Source organism: Sebastes fasciatus, chromosome 19, assembly GCF_043250625.1.
Source record: "Sebastes fasciatus isolate fSebFas1 chromosome 19, fSebFas1.pri, whole genome shotgun sequence".
NCBI lineage: Eukaryota > Metazoa > Chordata > Actinopteri > Perciformes > Sebastidae > Sebastes > Sebastes fasciatus.
The window spans coordinates 8,191,494-8,202,308 of NC_133813.1; positions in this window are offsets into that span (position 1 = coordinate 8,191,494).

Genomic DNA, 10,815 nt, shown 5'->3' on the forward strand with positions numbered 1-10,815 from the left:
CTGACTTTGTGTGCGTGTAAAAAGAAAAAAAAACTTTCTATTTCAATAGTGAGAACCAGAGAGGCTACCTCACTGACTTTCCATTTGTCCTTTTAATCGTGTTGATGAAACCAAAGAAACCAAAGATTTTTGTCCTCTTCAGTGCGGTCTGCGCTCAGCTCCATGCGTTTGTGCTCTCTGTTTAATGATGATGCCTCATTTTGTCCTCTTTTCTACTTATTCCTTTTCTCTCACTTCCTCTGTCTCTCTTTTCTCTCATTCGCTCTTGGCCTTGCATTGTCTCTTCTCCTCAAAAAAAGAATGAGTGTGAAGGGTAAAAAAGGCAGCGGCCGGCGTCAGGCTGGATGCTGGATATCAGGGAGTGCAAGCAGAAATACTCAAATCTATTTGTCTCGGTGATGGGCCTCAGAGCAGAGCGAGTTTTAATTTCAAATTCAGCAATATGACAAACAAAACTTCTGGGGACTGAGAAAAAGAACTCTGTTATAAATATGATAAACTGTACAATGTGAATGTGGCAGGTAGATAATGGTAACTAATGATGATCAAATATGGGCCCAGTGGGTTCTGCTTTGTCCATTGTTTTCCTGTAGGTAGCACAACCAAGACAAAAGTGTTCACACCATCATACCACCCAATTCTGCCCAATTCGGTCCTGGGACTTTTATATGCAAACATGAAAACAAACTGCTGTTTTTGCACTGAAACAAAAAAGCTGCAGATTTGTTATGGTCCTGACACCAGAAAAAACAAGTAGACCTTTAAAAACCATGACGGTCTTGGATGAGAAGATGAATCTCTTCTGTTCAGACACCCACATCCTTAATCAACAGCAAGCTTTATCTGAGCTATTTTTATTTCCAACAACATTCTCCCCTTTTTCTATTTCGCCTTGATGGCTGATTGTTACCAACTTTGTGCTGCGTAGCAACCACAGCGATCCAGATCTTACCCTTTGAGCAAAAGGCTGAACTTTTCTGTTTGAGCGGTAGGAAGCCTAATAACTACTTGTGGGCTGTATAATTGCCTGTAACTGACTCTAAAGCTTGTGCTGGTCATGTACTGAGGTACACCGGTGCTCTTATCTAGGCTAAAAGCTAACATCAGCATGCTAACATGGTCACAATGCCAATACTAAAATGCTGATGTTTAGCAGACAATGGGTACCATCTTCATTTAGCATGCTAACATTAGCTAATTAGCACTAAACACTCATTCGTCTTTCGGTATTGGACAAATAGAAAGTTTGACCTGATGATGGCGCTACATTAAAGGTCACAGATTCACCAAAAATATTACAATTTATCCTGATAGGACTGTGAATATGTGTACCAAATTTCATGGCAATTAATTTCATATTTGTTTTAGATATTTTAGTCTGGACCAAAGTGGTGGACCGATCAACCAATTGGTGAGCTTGGCTAAAAATCCAAATCTTACATACTGTATGTCATCGTAAAGGAGAACCAGCACAGTAGAGATCAGGACACACAAGCACACACAAACAATATTTAACAGGACATCATTGAAAAGGCCACAACAATCCTCAACTGTTGTTCCAGTGCAAAATATCACCCCAAAATGCAAAAACCTCAAGAAATGAAATCTGAGTGGTTGGTGAACTTCTTGGCTCTGCTTTGTGGACCCTAGGCTACCTCCACGAGACCAAAAAAAAGAAACACATACTGAAATCACAACCCTGTCTCCCACAAAATGATGTTCCCATACAACTAAACGGCATAACCAAAACACGTTTTGAGGGAAAAGTATTTTCTCTGAGATTACGGTCGCAGTTTTAAACAGTTTTAAACAGTTTTAAACACGTCACGGCTGGAAATCATGCAGGAGAGTGAAGGCTGAGGAGTCACATCTCTTCGTTGTAATCATTTGATTCAATTAATGAAACCATTGTTTTTTCATTAAAGCAGCAATATGAAAGTAGGATTAGGCACCTGGGATCTATACATCTAGCTGTGCCATTTTGCTTCCCTTCTTACAAGCATTCGGCTTAAAAATCAACCAGGGAAGCCAAATGGCGGAGGAACAAATTCTTGTTCCGGTTAGAGTCGAGGGTTGAGCCAGTTTTTCAGACTCCTGCTTTCGCACTTTGCTTTTCCAAACCAGGCCGCTTCGAAAACAAAGACGTAGAGATCGTTTTGTTGCAAAGTATGAGATAACCTTGGATGAGTGCCTTGCTTGAACCAAAGCGAAGTCTAGACCTCTTTGTTGTGCTGTAAACTTTATATTCCTGTGAAAAAATAAATACCTCAGCGCTCTGAGTTTCCTCTCGGCTCTCTGGAACTTTGCAATGCAATCAACGCAAAGAAATCCAGAGTGAATACCAAAGGCTTCCTGTTCTGTTCTTCTCTTCTCTTTTTCTTTCTCTCTTTTTTTCTGAGCTGGGTTTCCACGAGTTTTTCAGCTAATCATCTTCTCACAGCTGTCCAAATGTAAATAGCAGTTGAGTTAATAGCATCTGAATCTTATGTTTGTCAACACATGGAATAATGTGAATAATACATAAGTTGCTAATTTTCTTGGCCCTACAAAATAATCAAATATTTGTTTTGCTTTGTGATCATCCATGATCTCGCCATAACAAGTTATTTTGTGATGTCAAACCTGTTTTCTCATCACAGACTAATCTTTTCAAATCAATAATAATCTCAAATGGCATCCCGAAAATATATGTAATGTCTTGATAATGATACCTGATTATGACAATAAAAAGCAATTTAATGATCTCAATACAAGAACATTTTCTTGGGATAACAGGATCTCACGGGAAGGCGTATAAATAGCACGACATTTTAAGACATTCCACGTGTCATGATAACGCATTTTAGGCTGGTCATTTAACGCCACATCGTTACCGTTACCCTAACCGGTTATGTTTAGGCAACAAAACCACTTCTAAGTGCGTAAACTAAGTAAAATACGTACGTAACCAACGTAACATAAGTACGGATAACACGTCACAAACGTCACTAACTTCAAAATAACTCAACAACACTTTGGGACACGAACACCGGCCTCCTGGTTGAAAGTCCTGTGTTTGTTTGACCCAACTACCTCCCGCCTGCAATAAGTAATCTTTCTCACTTTTTATCCTACGTTACTAGCACCGAGCGTAACCTATTCACGCAGATGCATTTACATCACAGTCAGTACAGAGTACATGGCGTACACGACATGCCAAAAGCAAGCATGCCGTTGTTATTTCACGTGAAATGACGAATTGCCGTGTCATTTGTATGCCATTCAACGTAGTCTCGTACAACAGCTCATATGATATCTTACGAAAAAAGTTATTCCTCCTTTTTCGCTTGTTTTCCTATGAATGTCCAGCAGGAGAAAACAACTTAGTTAGGATAAGGTAAAAATCTACTTGGTTAGGATTAGGCTACAAAACTACTTAGTTCGGTTTAGGAAAAGATCAACTTGGTGACAGGATAGTCATTTTGAGATGAAAGGAAATCAAATTTTGTTCTTTTGACTAAAAGCAATGCTTCTTCTGAGATATTGAATTAGCAAATGTGCAATCTCAGGCTTACCACAGCTTCCTCTTTATCTGCACGACCATTAAAACAAACCCTTTTTAATACAAATACCTATTTGAACCCAGCTCGTTCCCTTTTTCACCATCCTCCCTTCTTCTCTTTCTTCAAATGGTTGCAAAGCTTTAAATGATGATGAAAAAACATGGAGGCAAACTTTTGCGAGTTGTGCGCAGACCGTGCTCTCTTTACCAAACTGTTGCAGATATACCTCATAGACACTAGTGTTAGGATGATGTTATAATAGCGTATGTCATAAATTATTCACTTGCTCTTCTTCCTTCTTTTTTTTTTTGGTAACTGTCTTTAAAACGAAAGAAATGTGGGGGAAAAAGCTTTACACATTTTTTAAGTTGTGATTTTTTTTTGTAATAGTTAAAAAGGTGCGCTAAAACCAAAAATGAAAAATGCTTGTCTTCTATGCTCTCTTTCTTGTTGATGTATTACTGTTTTCTCTCTGTCCCATCTGCCGAGGACTGGGGGATTTATAATTTACATTTTTTTTTTTTTTGGTCTCTTTTGAAGGGGTCATTGTCCCCTCCTGTGGAAATTTTTGGGGATTGGGAACATTGTTGGAATGACGCCCAGAATAATACCGGCTTCTTTGATCCATCAGTTTTGTTTTAAATCCAGCCACGTTTCAGTTAATTTTTATGCATCATTTTGTTTTGGTGTCCTTCCCTTCCTGTTCTAATGCTAGCGTCACAGTTACATTATCCATACAGCAGCGCTATAGCCCAGATTTTATGCATGAGTATATTTACGATTAGCTAGCTGTGTAATGCATTGTGATACTTATTATTAACCTTATTATTATCATCCTCTCATTTCATTTCCGATACTGTATGCTATACACACACAACTTTGTGTTGCATCTCGCATTAGTGTGACCTTTGACCTGCTGATATAAAACTTGTTCCTATTTAAATCGGTTTCATAGGGCGAAGTGTCAGCGTCTACACCCATGAGGTTTTCCAGGAGCTACCGACAGTTTACGGGTACATTTTATCAGATAATTTGGACACAAGTCGTTCCTGTGATGGGGACAGTTAAATACAACGTGATACAGGGGAAGTACAAATGGTTTTGACTAAAAAGTGAGAAAAGAAAAGATTGTTAGCCAGTGATCGTAGGCGCTCAGCGATCGCAGCTTGGTGTACTTCATTTATTTTTGCCAGTCCAAGCTTTAGCGATGTTCCCTCCTGTACATACATCAGACCGGCAATACGACCTCCAGCGTAGGCTCGCATGACCACGCCCCCTTTTGGGGGAAAACAATCCCGAGTCCCTCATAGACGGTAACAGCGTAAATAGAAGAAGTTGAAACATGTCTCCAAACTTCTACTTTAAACAAATAGTAATAATGCTGCCGAAGAGTTGCTGTGTAATTGGTTGCACCAACAATAAATCCTAAAACGCTGATCTCCGATTTGTTCCCCTGCCGTGTCCTAAAAAATATATAATAGAGGGGCTTTGTGGTAAGGTATCGCGAATGCTCAGGTTCAGGCAAGGTCGTAAAATGATTATTAGACATGTGTATAAAACAAATGTTTGTATAACAAGAGATGAATGCATACGAACTACAATCCAGACATTGGAGTCTATGGGCTCTTGGGTTTTCTTTCCCCCAAAAGGGGGCGTGGCCTTGACATTTTGCAAAGTAAACCTATATGCTGGTCTGATGTATACCAGCTCCCAAACAAAAAACATTTTTATTAATTTATGTTCATATATTTGATTTTTTCCAGTGGCTAAGCAAAATATTAGCAATTGATTTTAAACCAACTGTCCAATTAAAAAATACGCTAATATGAGTGACCCTCTGGTGAATGAAAGGATAGTTGTTCCCCGGTAGATTTCAGTTTTAACTGGACAGATAAATGATACTCTCTGGGTTTAATCATACAGCAGTCTGCAATTGAAACAAGTTGGCAAAATGCGCTTGATCTTCATCTTTGAACAACAAGAGCGAGAGAACAAATGGCCGAACGAACAAAATGAAAGTAAAGACAAAAAACAACATTCAAGTTACTTCTGCATCATAACATTTTTATTTCAAAGAGTTTCAAAGAGACAGGAATATCAAATGGTGAAGTTTGAAAGGCCAAAATAAATCCCTCAGTGTTATGAGTTTGTATTAAAGTTCATGCAGTGTTAAACCAAAGTACATTTTATAGCACTTCCAGTCCTACTTGTCTTCCATTTCTGACATCTGAACTTAGAAAATAGAAAAGCCTCCTCCCTACGAGGCGTTCGCCGCTTTTTATACTTCCCGGTTCACAATTACAATTATTGGATTCCATACAATTTGATTTTGTGCTGACCATCACAAAAAATATGTGAAATTCGTGTCTATGTACACGGATCAATTTTGTGACTATTTCACCAACTGCTGTGTGACTGGGCTGATATGGCATAGTTTAGTTTTCTTTTGTATGTTTTCTTTTTCGGATGGTGAAGTTTAGTTTAGTAAGATTTCCAGATGACTTTTAGCACAAAGATGAATGCGCAAAATGCTGAAAAACTGTGAACTGATGTTGATAAGGTCGTACACTACGATATCATCAATATCATGTTTCAGGACTTCGGGGGCTCCGCACTGAACAAATCAGATTAAATCAACACAATATAGATTTTACTGCATTTCCCATGTAGACAGAGTTAAGAGTTGGAACAAAACAAAACAATAAGTTTTGATTCCAACAAAAACAACAACAACAACAACAACAGTGAGGTGTCAAAGGTCAAAGAGGCAGATCCATTACATCAGTTTTTGAACAAAATCACAATCAGTCCACTTTTAAAGTTACTTTTTAGCTACTCCTTAGCTAAACATTATTGAAATGTATTACATTACTTATTCAAGCAGTTTCCTCCCCAAGCATCAAAGCTTGACCAAATTATCCAATCACACGCTCTCCCGCCAAAACCTCACCTAACCCAAAACATTCCTTTCTGTTTACTGACCCTCTTTTGTCTCCTTATTTGCCCCTTTCTTCTTGTTTTTTTTTGGTTTTTTTACCATTTTCTTTCATGGTTGTCATACAGTAATCAAAAATCAAATGATGCATTTTTATTTTTGACATTTGGTTGGAACAGAAAAAGAGAAGTGACTGAAAACTTGTGGTGTGGAATAAAACGATGATCAAACATGAAGGAGATATTGGGAGAATTAATGTTGTTCCACTCTATGTATAAAAGAAGAAAAAAAATCAATAAAGAAATCACAATGGTCTTATCCATGTACAACTTATCTTCCTGTTATTTTTTTTCTCTACTAAAAAATATCCTGATGGGACACGCAATCAGGTGGGTGGCGCCCACTCGGCTATTGCAAAAAGCAGTGGCGTAGGTTACCAAAGTAAGCTAATCAATAAGGTTATGAATAATGTGAATGAGTCAACGTTATCTGTGCTAAGTTTGGAAAAAACTGAAAGGTTTAGTTCAGGAAGTGGAGTTGTATGAGGTTACTGTTTTGTGAATTGAGTCTGGTGGCTTTGAAGAGAGCTAAATAACGGCTTCCTCAGAAAGGGCTGTCTGACGGCGAGATAAAGTGAATGTGGACGGGAGCAGAAAAACTTATTTTAGCTACCTAAAAAGAAAAATCAATATCAGTTTTAGTGTACGCTGTATGTAGTATATATTCACTGCTTTACCTTGCTTGTTTAGTTGAAACTTAATAAGAAAATCACAAATACATTAAAAAAGAAGACCATGACGGGCATCATGTTTGTTCATCCTCTACTTCTCCTTGATATTTTTTCTCCATTTGCTGCTGCAAACTAATTTCCCTACAGAGATGTATAAAATCTGCTCCAATATTTTCTTTTAGAAGTCAGGTCAGTCTTTCCTCTCACCTGCTCATTTTCCCCCCTCTTCTTTCCAACCACTCCATCCATCAATCCATCTATTTCGTCCCGTCTCCTTTGTCTCTAATGACTCTATCACCTTCTGTGTCTCTTTCTACATCTCTTGTCCCTTCATTCTTTTCCCCTCTCTGTGTGTAATCATCCCAGCATCCATCTCCTCTCATCAATCCACCTCGTCACTTCTCTCCTTTAACCTCCCCCCCTCTCCTCTTTTAATCACTCCATCCCATCCTTCCTCTCGCTCCGTTGCCAAGGAAACAGCAGTCCATTCTGTAGCTGTTAATCTTGTGACATTGTCTTTCTATTACCTGTGGGTCAGATGCCTGATAAGGAGGACAAAGGGTGGGAAACCGAAGAGCGACTCGCTTTAAACGTTTGTAAAATGTTGGTCTTCATTAACGCGAGTGAATTCTGGTGGTGACACAACAGCCTGCAGGGAAATGTGTTTACTGTGGTAAACAAATACACTCATACAAACTCTCCAGGACAGCAGAAGTGCAATAAATCCTGTCTTTGTGAATGTCCAGGTTTTGTTGACACCATCTGATAAGAGTTGATTCAATCTTGTGCTCATTGTGGAGGCTGTTGTTGTGTATCACATTTACCTTTATAGTAAATATCCTGGAATCCCTTACACCCCATTCATGCATACAGACTCAAACACTGGAGACGTAAAACCATTCATTGGGAATTGAAGCTTGAAAATAATGCTGGCTCTGGCCACCACTACTGTCCAGCTTGTTTCCCAGTGTCTCTTGTGTCTTTCCTACCCCTATGTTTCCAGCTCTCCCCCGTCTGTCTGTGTCGGTGTGTGTGTTGGCATGGGATCCCTCCTTGCTCATTCAACTCACCTGTCCAGTCTGCACAGCTGCTTTCCATCGACTCCTCAACTCCACAGTATATCTACTCCGGTGTTGTCAGGCTATTAAATAGGTGTTATCAGTCGCTATAAGCCCCATAGATGTGGGTCAATAGGGGCCTTCTACATCCACTAGTAGGTTTTATCATGTATTCACATAGTAGATCAATGAAAGAAGGTATAAAAGAGCACGACAGCGGTGTAGTAGTTATGACAGGAGCAGAAGAGGAAGCCAAGCGCTGTAGTATAGACGGTATGAAACTCCATAAAGGGGTGGCGTTCGGGGACGAAGGATGGGACACAAAACAGTGTTCATAGTTATTCTAACCCAAAACATGGTGTTTTTCCCTAAACTTGTTGTAGTTGTATTGCCTAAACCTAAAGAAGTTGTAGTTTTGTTGTCTAAACCTAAAGAAGTTGTAGTTTCATTGCCTTAACTTAAAGAAGTTGTAGTTTTTTTTTGCCTAAACCTAAAGAAGTTTTAGTTTTGTTGCCTAAACCTAACTTTTGTGTTGCCTAAACCTAAAGAAGTTGTAGTTTTATTTCCTAAACCTAACTTTTTTGTTGCCTAAACCTAAAGAAGTTGTAGTTTCATTGCCTTAACTTAAACAAGTTGTAGTTTTTTTTGCCTAAACCTAAAGAAGTTTTAGTTTTGTTGCCTAAACCTAACTTTTTTGTTGCTTAAACCTAAAGAAGCTGTAGTTTTATTGCCTACACCTACCTGTTTTTTTGCCTTACGTTTTTGCCCTACGTTACGTTAGCTAACAAGCTTCAAAATGTCTCTCTCAGAGCCAAACATACATCAAGATGATTGTGATAATCGGCAATTCGAGAGCGAATGGACCAGCAAGTATTTATTTAATTTACCAGCCACAAGGATAAAGTGAAAGAAAAGGAATGTGCATGACCAGTTTAGGCCATGTTCCATGTAGTAATATATCTATTAACATACTGTAGGAGTTATTTGCAGCCATTAATTGACAAAGTATTCCATGTACTGTATCGTAGAAGAGTCTCACTCTGTCAGTTGTCCAAAACGAAAGTTCATTTTCTGCTTTCTTGTCCCATGCATGTTGACATTTAGCCATTACTTCCTTGTTTGATACCACACTTCCTGATTCCTCCCTCCTCTAACCTTTCCCCTCGCATCCTCATCACTCTAGCTCCCTCCCATGTTTTTATTTTTTTTGCTGAGTTAGCACGTATGCCCTTTTCTTTCCCCCACTTTCTCTTTTCTCTCCTGAATTTTATTTCACGGTCTCTTCATTATTTCCTTTCATTCTTCTCTCTCTCTCTCCCTCTCCTCATCTATCATCTCTCCTAACTCCTTCTATCTCCTCCTGCAGTTTTTCATCCAACAATTTTTTGTACTTCATTTCCTTTCTCCCCTCCTCCCCGTTTGTCTGCCTCCTCCACTCCTTCCTTTGTCTCCACCCTTCCATCCTTCCCAGTTTACCTCTATTGCTTTCCTTTAGTTTGTATCTACCTCTCCTTCTGTCTTCCCTGCCCTCTTCCATTCTTCTTCCTCTCTGTTCTCCCTCTTTTTTTTTTTCTTCTAATTTCTCTTTTACTTTAGTCCTCGCTCCCTCTCTTTCTTTCTGTGTAGAAATCAATGGTTGTTCTCTCAATAGGAGGTCACGGGGGTTGCAGGCGCTGGCGTCCCGGCTTTTCAATTACTAGCAGCCTGCAGTCACCACAACACACACACACACACACACACATGCACACACACACACCTTTCGTCCTGAACAGCCCTTCCCCCACTGAGCTGACCGGCCGCCAGACAGTGAGTAAAGATTTCAAAATTAAAGGAGAACAGTTTGGGATGTTGAAAAGAGAGAGCAAAAGAGAGGGGAAAGAAGTCAGAATGAAGGACAGTGGAGAGAAAAGAGGAGGAATAAAAAGAGGAGGTAAGATAGGACAGGTAGAGGTCTTTCTCAGTCTGTCTTCTTGCAGGTTCTTGTGTTGTCATTCTGCCAAGTGCGGCCCAAATGCACATGGGAGACTTTGACAAATCACAGGTCATTTCAGAGAGAGAGAGAGAGCGTTCCTATTGGCTGTTCATTCAACGGAGACAGCTGTCAATCACTCGCAAACTCCGATCAAACGCTCAAACTAGGCGACGCTGGTCAAATATTAATTAATATTCTGTTACTGTAATGCCTATTCCTCTCCTCAAATGTTTTCAGAAACATCTTGTAGTGTACTGTTGAGCTGTTAAATGAGAAAGGTTCCTCCAGCTGGTGGACGGTGCTTGCTATTTCCTCAACTTGATCTCAACGTGGCTGCCGGGTCACAAACTTTCTCATTTTACAGCTAAACAGTACACTACTAAGATGTTTATGAAAACATTTGAGGCGAGAAATAGGCATTATAGTAACAGAATATTGATTCATATTTGATCAGCGCTGCCTAGTTTGACCGTTTGATCTGAGCTCGCGTGTGATTTACAGCTGCTCAGAGACGGCAAGGCTCCAGCTCGGCTCTGATTGGTTGTTTTGCTCCGGTCTGTGAAATCTTGCAGATGCCA